This window comes from Lepidochelys kempii, chromosome 2 (assembly GCF_965140265.1).
Source record: "Lepidochelys kempii isolate rLepKem1 chromosome 2, rLepKem1.hap2, whole genome shotgun sequence".
NCBI classification, from domain to species: domain Eukaryota; kingdom Metazoa; phylum Chordata; order Testudines; family Cheloniidae; genus Lepidochelys; species Lepidochelys kempii.
Window position 1 is genome coordinate 266,541,730 of NC_133257.1, and position 8,134 is coordinate 266,549,863.

Consider the following 8,134-nt stretch of genomic DNA (forward strand, 5'->3'; position numbering starts at 1 on the left):
CGCACCCCCCAGACGAGCCTTGGGACTCTGCTGACAGGAACAGCAGCCCCCAGAGCAAGGGGGGGAGGGTTGTGTTGGCAGACAGGTCAGGCTCAGAGAGGTGGGCACTAGGACTAGTGCATGGAAGAGTGGGGAGACCACGGTTCAGTTCCTGGCTTAGCCGCACACGCCATACAATGAAGTCACTTAACCTAGCCTGTGCCTCAGTTTCCCCTCTGTAAGATGGGGATCTGAATGCACTACCTTCTGGAGGGATTGTGGGAGGGGCTTAGTTACCATGGTGATGAGGACCTGGAGAGATAGAACAGGCAGCTGGGGAGAGGGTCATGCTCAGGGAGGGATCCACGGGGGGGGGGGGGCTTTCAGGTGGGGGGGGGGGGTCTCAGAACTCAGGAAGGGTTCCTGGTAGGCAGTCTGGGGGAGGACAAAAATCCCAGCCTGCTTCACCTCTCAGCTGCTGGAAACCCCCCTGCCAGTCCCCTTCCCCTGGACAAGCACCCCCAGAGCAGCCAAGCTCCAGGGGTAACCCCTGAGCCAGCGGGGCAGCCCGAGGGAGGAGGAGGTGCCAGCCCTGGGCTGGGGGAGGTGGGAACGGTGAAGGCTGGGAGCCAACAGCCTGCCACGCTGGCGGGCTGCCCTTGCCTCTGTTATTGCTCAGTCCCTTGCAAAGGCGCAGGAGTTGGAGAGGAGAAAAGGTGGCTCCGTAGAAGCTTAGAAGCTATTACCAGCAGGACAGTGGGGTGGGAGGAGGTATTGTTTCATATTCTCTGTGTATATATAAAGCCTGCTGCAGTTTCCACGATATGCATCTGAGGAAGTGAGCTGTAGCTCACGAAAGCTTATGCTCTAATAAATTGGTTAGTCTCTAAGGTGCCACAAGTCCTCCTTTTCTTTTTTCACTGGGGATGGGAGACCTGAGAGCCTGTAACCTGAGCCGGGAAGGGGAGTGGGAGGTAACACCTCTGCCCAGGAATGTGGACAAAGGCTGGAGGAGAGAGCCTGCTGGGGAGGGGGGGGGGTTGGTTTCAGTTTTGTGCTGCGTGGTGGAACGCAGGGAACCCCAGGGCTGGGGCCTAAGCTCCCTGCCCCCCAGAAGGACTTGACTGAGGGGTCCTGGTTGTACCCACAAGCTCTGTTTTAGGCTGTGTTCCTATTGTCCAATAAACCTTCTGTTTTACTGGCTGGCTGAGAGTCTCAGTGAATCCCAGGAAGAGGGGTTCAGGGCCCGGACTCCCCCACACTCCATGACAACTGGTGGCAGAGGTGGGATCTACTGCACCCCATGGACGGCGCTTCCTGCAGTAAGTGACTGGGGAGCAGTAAAACGAAGGGGGATTGACGGGGACCAGGCGTGCTGAAGATTCAGAGAGAGACGGTTTCAGGGGGCGGTTAACCCCTGGGAGTGTGTGACCAGAGAGAAGGACTTTTGCAGTAGCAGGGTGCCCCAGGGGATTGCAGCGAGCTGTCCCAGGGCCAGAGGAGTCTGCAGCTCGACCCTGGCAAAGAGGTGTGACCTCAAGAAGGACTGGCACACTAGGGGTTCTTCCTGGAAACCATGGAAAGCTGCCCAGGCCTGTGAGTGGCCAGCAGGGAGATGCTAAACGCCTTAAGAGTGACCTGGTGGAGCTGTGCAGGCAGAGGGGGCTGCACATTGGGAGGTCCACCAAGGAACAGCTGATTGCCCAGTTGGAGGAGAGGGATCGCTTGGATGACCCGATCCCAGTCCCTGAGGGAAGCCGCCCAATGGATGCAGCGTGGGCCCTGGGGCCTGACCGGGCTGGGAGGGGTCAGACTGCTGCCGAGGACATCCCAAGACCCTTCCTACCTATGCCTAGGGAAGGGGTTAAGGGAAGCCCAGCGAATACTGAGGGCATCCTGACCCCGGCAGCCAGCAGGGGATCCTCCCGGCGGAGCTCCCCATCCCTGAAGTGGAGGCAGCTGGAATGGGAGAGGGAGATGAAAATGAGGGAGCTGGAGGATAATGAAAAGCGAGTCAGCATGAGCAGGAGGAGAAGGAGAAACAGAGACAGCATGAGCGGGCGGAGAAGGAGAGGCAACGTCAGCATGAACTGGAGCTGGCCAGGCTGAGGAGCAGTGGGGCCCCGGCTGTGGTGAGTGACGGGGGACTCAAGACTGCAAGGAGCTTTGATAAGTGCTTCCTGGCCCAGCGTAAGGAGGGGGAGGACATAGATAGCTTCCTGACGGCCTTTGAGAATGCCTGCGAGGTGCACCGGGTTGACCCTGCAGACAGGCTCCAGTTTCTCACCCCCTTACTGGACCCCAAAGCCGTGGAGGTGTACAGCCGAATGACAGGGGCGGAGGCAGGGGACTACGAACTGTTCAAAAAGGCCCTGCTCCGTGAGTTTGGGCTGACCCCCGAGATGTACCGGAGAAGGTTCCGGAGTCAGCGTAAAACGCCTGAGGTCACCTACCTACAACTGGTCAACCGGATGCAGGGGTATGCCCGCAAGTGGACAGCTGGGGCCCAAGCTAGAGAGGACCTGCTTGACCTAATCATACTGGAGCAACTGTATGAACGGTGCCCTTCCGACCTGAGGCTGTGGTTAGTGGACAAAAAGCTCGAGAACCCCCAGCACGCAGGGCAGCTGGCCGACGAGTCTGTGAACAGTCGGTCAGGGGGTAGCAGGGAGGAGTCCCAAAAGAACAGGCCCCCCACAATGCAGAGAGAGAGTCACCATGGGACCTCCCAGCAGGGAAATATGGAGAACCCCCTCCCAAGGGGAACGCCTGGCGTCCGGACCATCCGACCCGCTCGCGGGGACCAACGTGACCTGAGCTGCTATCACTGTGGCCAGAGAGGCCACGTACGGACCCAGAGCCCCAGGCTCAGGGACAGACTGAGCAGACCCAACCTACCCAGGGTTAACTGGGTAGGGACCCAGCCTGACAAGGGGCAGACGGCCCAGGCAAGGGGGGCTGCCAGCTTACCACCTGCTCAGGAGGGAAGAGTACCCCAGGCCAGCTCCTCCAGAGGGCTGGAGGCTCTGGACTCAGGGTTCTCGGTTTACAGGGTGGGCGCAGGGTTGTCCCTCCGGAGGGAGTGCCTTGTTCCCCTGGAGGTGGATGGGAGGAAAGTCAGTGGATACTGGGATACAGGCGCGGAGGTGACGCTGGCCCGGCCCGAGGTGGTGGCCCCAGATCGAGTGGTGCCCAACACCTACGTGACCCTGACGGGGGTGGGCGGGACCCCATTCAAGGTACCCGTGGCAAGGGTACACCTGAAATGAGGGGCCAAGGAGGGGCCCAAGGATGTGGGGGTGCACCACCATTTGCCTACTGAGGTTTTGATGGGGGGGGACCTAGAGGACTGGCCAAGCAACCCCCAGACCACCCTGGTTGTGACCCATAGCCAGAGCTGGTGAGGGGCATTGCGCCCCGACCTTGGGGAGGGTACCACACCAGAGGCGCAGGACTCTACCCTGGTGGGGAGGGAGCGCCGAGGGGCACGGCTCAGAGAGGCTGTGGCATCAGACCCAGCCAGTGAGAGGGAACCGGGCCCCATCCCTTTCGCAGCCGCTGAGTTCCAGGCCGAGTTGCAGAAAGATCCCTCCTTGCAGAAGCTCAGGGACCTGGCTGACCTCAGTGCGGTACAGACCATGAGGAGAGGTTGCCAGTAGAGGTTCCTGTGGGAGAAGGGGTTCCTGTACCGAGAATGGGCTCCCACAAGGGAAGTAGAGTCCTGTGGGATCAGGAGGCAGCAGGTGGTCCCCCAGAAGTATCGCCGCAAGCTACTGTACCTGGCCCATGACATCCCCCTCTCAGGGCACCAGGGAATCCGGCGCACCCGGCAGAGGTTGCTACAGAACTTTTACTGGCCTGGGGTCTTTACCACAGTCCAGCAGTATTGCCGATCCTGTGACCCCTGTCAGAGGGTGGGGAAGGCCTGGGACAAGGGGAAAGCGGCTTTGAGACCTTTGCCTATCATAGAGGAGCCTTTCCAGAAGGTGGCCATGGACATCGTGGGGCCTCTCAGCAAGACGACCCGGTCGGGGAAGAAATACATTCTGGTGGTGGTAGATTTTGCCACCTGCTACCCCGAGGCAGTGCCCTTAGCTTCCATTGAAGCCGACACTGTGGCCGATGCGCTCCTGACTATTTTCAGCCAAATGGGGTTCCCCAAGGAAGCCTTGACAGACCAAGGGTCCAACTTCACGTCGGCCTTGCTCCGGTGCTTGTGGGAGAAATGTGGGGTCCAGCACAACTGGGCCTCAGCTTATCACCCCCAGTCCAATGGGCTGGTGGAGAGGTTCAATGGGACGCTAAAGATGATGCTGAAAACCTTTATGAACCAGCACCCACAGGATTGGGACAAGTACTTACCTCATCTGCTGTTTGCGTACAGGGAGGTGCCCCAGGAGTCTACCGGATTTTCACCTTTCGAACTGTTATATGGAAGGAGGGTGAGGGGCCCCCTGGACCTAATGAGAGACGAATTGGAGGGGAAGGCCACTCCCGATGGAGAGTCAGTGGTGGAGTATGTCCTGATCTTCCAAGAGAGACTGGCTGAACTCATGGGCCTGGCCAGGGAGAATCTGGCCAGAGCCCAGAGGAAGCAGAAGGTCTGGTATGATCACACGGTGCGGGCCCGCACCTACACCACCGGGGATCAGGTGATGGTTCTCATCCCTGTGAGAAAGAACAAACTACAGGCCGCCTGGGAGGGCCCTTTCAAGGTTGTCAAGCAGCTAAACGAGGTAAACTATGTGGTGGAGCTGTCGAACTGGGCGCACCACCGCCGGGTGTACCATGTGAATATGATGAAGCCATATTATGCCAGGGGGAATGTGGTGTTGGCCGTGTGTGGACATTGGAAGGAGCAGGGAGATGACCCTTTAGTAGATCTGTTCCCTGGGACCAGAGCTGGTTCCCCCCTGGAAACAATTCCCCTCTCGGATCAGCTAACCCCTGCCCAGCAAGCTGAGGTCAGGGGGGTGCTGCATCCGTACCGACAGCTGTTTTCCAGATCCCTGCCGAGCGCGCCCCTGGGTGCAACCCGATCCCTGAAGCCGCAGCTCGCCCCGGGGAGACTGCTGCGAGCTGCCTTTCCTCCCTCCGCTGGCTGGGTTATAAATAGGGCTGCCTCGGCAGCCGCCCGACCAGCTGCCCTGTCCCCGCAGCGTCGAAGAAACGGCCCCTTTGTTTCCCAGCCAGCTCCCCCAGTGCCAGTGAGTAGCCATGTGAGCCGCCCGGGGCAATGGCCTCCATGGCACCAGCTCATGGCTTCCTGCCCTGCTCCCTGGAGGGGCTGCCAGGCCAGAGAGAGGGGGCAGGAAGCCATGGCACTCCCAAGACGGGGCGGGGAGGAATGCGGAGCTAAGAACCCAGGGAGATTTGGGGGGGCCTGATATCCAGGCGATGCCTGTGATGAGGGGGCTGGCACTGCCCTAGGGGAACGCCGGGGGACATCCCGCAGGGGCCAGTGTCGATTAGCCCTTTCCTGCCCCCGCTGAGCTGATGCCGTCGTGAGCCATTGCCCCAGGGACAGTGCCCCGGCACTCTGGCTCTCGGGATCAAAGGCGTGGGACAGGAGCCCTTCCCCCACAGTTCCTAGCCCCTCGTCCGATCCCAGCCAGCCAGAAGGGGCCTTGGCATAGCTATTGGTGCCAGGGCTTGGTTCCCCGCTCTGAAAGGACACACTCGACCTGCGGGTCACGCCGGGGTCCAGGGTTGTTCTCCAGGTGGCAGCATGTGGGCTCACAAAAGCGACAGCTGTCAGGCCGGCTTGCACGGCGGGGTGGGGAGAGGCAAGGCCTGGCCCCGGGGAACGTGCTCCGAGATGGATGAGTGACTCAAAGCCCCGAGCCCAACCGCTCCTCTCCCCACCAGCCCCTCACTAGATGGTCAGAACAGTCCCGTCTCGGGCCCACATGGAGAGTGGGGGCCCGTCGTCCGCACGGGGCACGGTGCCGTCGTGCTGCTTGGGACGCTTCCGGGCCCAGGCGGCGTAACTGGGGCCTTTCGGGTTTAGCTCACGGTGCCTTGGCTGCCCCATGTACACAAGGCCTAAGAGATCCTTCCAGGTGGTTTATCTGGCCCTGAGTGCGTCACCTGGTTTGGAAGGGCACGTCTAGACTGCAGTCCCGGGGCGTGATTGCAGCTTGTGTAGACACACCAGAGCTAGCTCGCGCGAGTAACGAGCAGGGAGTCACTGCCCGGTGCTCCAGGCAGGCCACACGCTGCTCCGCTCCCCGCCGGGGCCTGTCACCATGAGCGGCCCTCACGCCCTGCCAGGGCGGCGCCGATGGCCCCTCGAGGCTTGCAGTCCTGCACCGAGTCTGGCCAGAGCTCCCTGCAGCTGCTCCCCGGGCGAGGGGGAGTCAAAGCAGCCGCCTGGATGCGGTTGGGGGTTGCGAAACATGGTGAGGTGAGGGTGCTGGAGGGTTTGTGTCAGGGGCTGTCAGTTGGCCTGTACGTGCGGAGCTCTCTGGCAGCCGGACACGGACGCCCTCGCTCCCACGGGGGGCTTGTGCTCTAGGACCGCGGGGCCTCCATCCACTCGAACTCAGGTGGGGCGCCCTGGCCGTCAGTGGTGCTCCACCAACTCAGCAAAGACACACTCAGGCCCTGTGTCTTTTCGGGGAGAGCTGGGCTCCACGGACGCCCTTCCTACGGACTCGGCTTCCTGTGGGTCACCCCTGGTTCTTGAAGGCGAGCCAGGGGCCTAGCTGGGCTTGGGGCGGAAGGGTTGCAGGAGGGAGCTCAGACTAGAGCCTGGGCTCTGAAACCCCCTGTGGGGGCGGGTCTCAGAGGCCAGGCTCCAGCCGTCTGTACGGCTAGTCTTAGCCCCACGAGCCTGAGTCAGTTGGGCTGTGCTCTGAGACCCGGTGCCGTGGGTTTTTCTTTGCCATGGAGACGTACCCCCCACCCATCTGTGCCTACCCTTCCCCAACCCCCTGTGCCTTCCTTGGTAGCCTGTACTGCACCATGCCCTCCCTTCCCCATTCTTGGCAGTCCACTGCCTCCCCTCCATGCTCCCTTGCCTGCTTCCCTCTGCCAGAGTCCGCTGGGAGCTGTATGCTGCTGGGACAGTAACATGCTCAATTGGCCAGGTCTTCCTTGTGCCAGAGTGGAGAGGCCAGGCTCACACGCCTCCTCTCATACCCCTGCTCTGATGAGGGGTAGGAGACGTATTCGTCATGCTAGCCCCAGCAAACCCACTAAAAGGCCATTGCTTTGCAGCAAGGCCAAAAAAACCAGCCAGCCCTGGAGGCCAGGCTGTTGTGGAGCTATGATCACTCTTTCTTAGACACACACACCCCCCCCACCCCCTTTCAGATGTGTTTTTCTCAAAACATCCCAGAGAAATTCTACCATTACATGAGCAGGAGCACATGAGAGGTCAGGGGGTTCTGATTCTTTCCCAGGAAAGGAAGGGTGGAGTTCCCAGTGCATCTCCTCATGCCAAGCTGGGTTTGTCCTTCATTACGGACTGGCTGCATAGCACTGTGGCGGCTCTACCCATTGTAGAGGCCTGACGATAGAGCTGTGAAAGGCTGTAAACAGCTTTATTTTTGCAGTAATTATTGGGACATAAGTACAGGAACAGATTGTCACGGTGTCCCCGAGCGAAGCTCTGGAATTGCTCCCTACAAAGCCAGTCAGGACCCTGGGGAAGTCTCCTCTCTGTGAGCAGCCTGTCTCCAGGGCAAACAGCTCACACAACTTCCACCTTCCTGGGTCTGACCTAGGAGCATTCAGCATCCTCTGCCCCTCTGTGCGCTTCCCACAGCAAGTCCGCCCAGGCGGGGTCCTGGGGAACCCAGAGGATCCTGCTTCCCAACTTCGCAGTCAGACGTGACTCTCAGCCAGCCAGTAACACAGAAGGTTTATTAGACAACAGGAACATGGTCTAAACCAGAGCTTGTAGGTACAGAGAACAGGACCCCTCAGCCGGGTCCATTTGGGGAGCCATGAGCCAGACAGCCACATCTGCCCTTCACTCCTCGTCCCCAGCCAGCCCAAACTGACTCACCCTCCAGCCCCTCCTCCTCTGGGCTTTGTCCCTTTCCCAGATCAGGAGGTCATCTGATTCCTTTGTTCTCCAATCCTTTAGCTCTCACCTTTGCAGAGGAGGGGCTCAGGCCATCAGTTGCCAGGAGGCAGGGTGTCGGCC

General features: G+C 60.3%; 1 protein-coding gene across 1 annotated transcript in view; it reads left to right on the plus strand.

The window, feature by feature from the left end:
- MYO1G (myosin IG) overlaps positions 1 to 8,134 on the plus strand; it is a 62,918-nt gene that overhangs the window by 50,366 nt on the left and 4,418 nt on the right. The window lies entirely within an intron of this gene.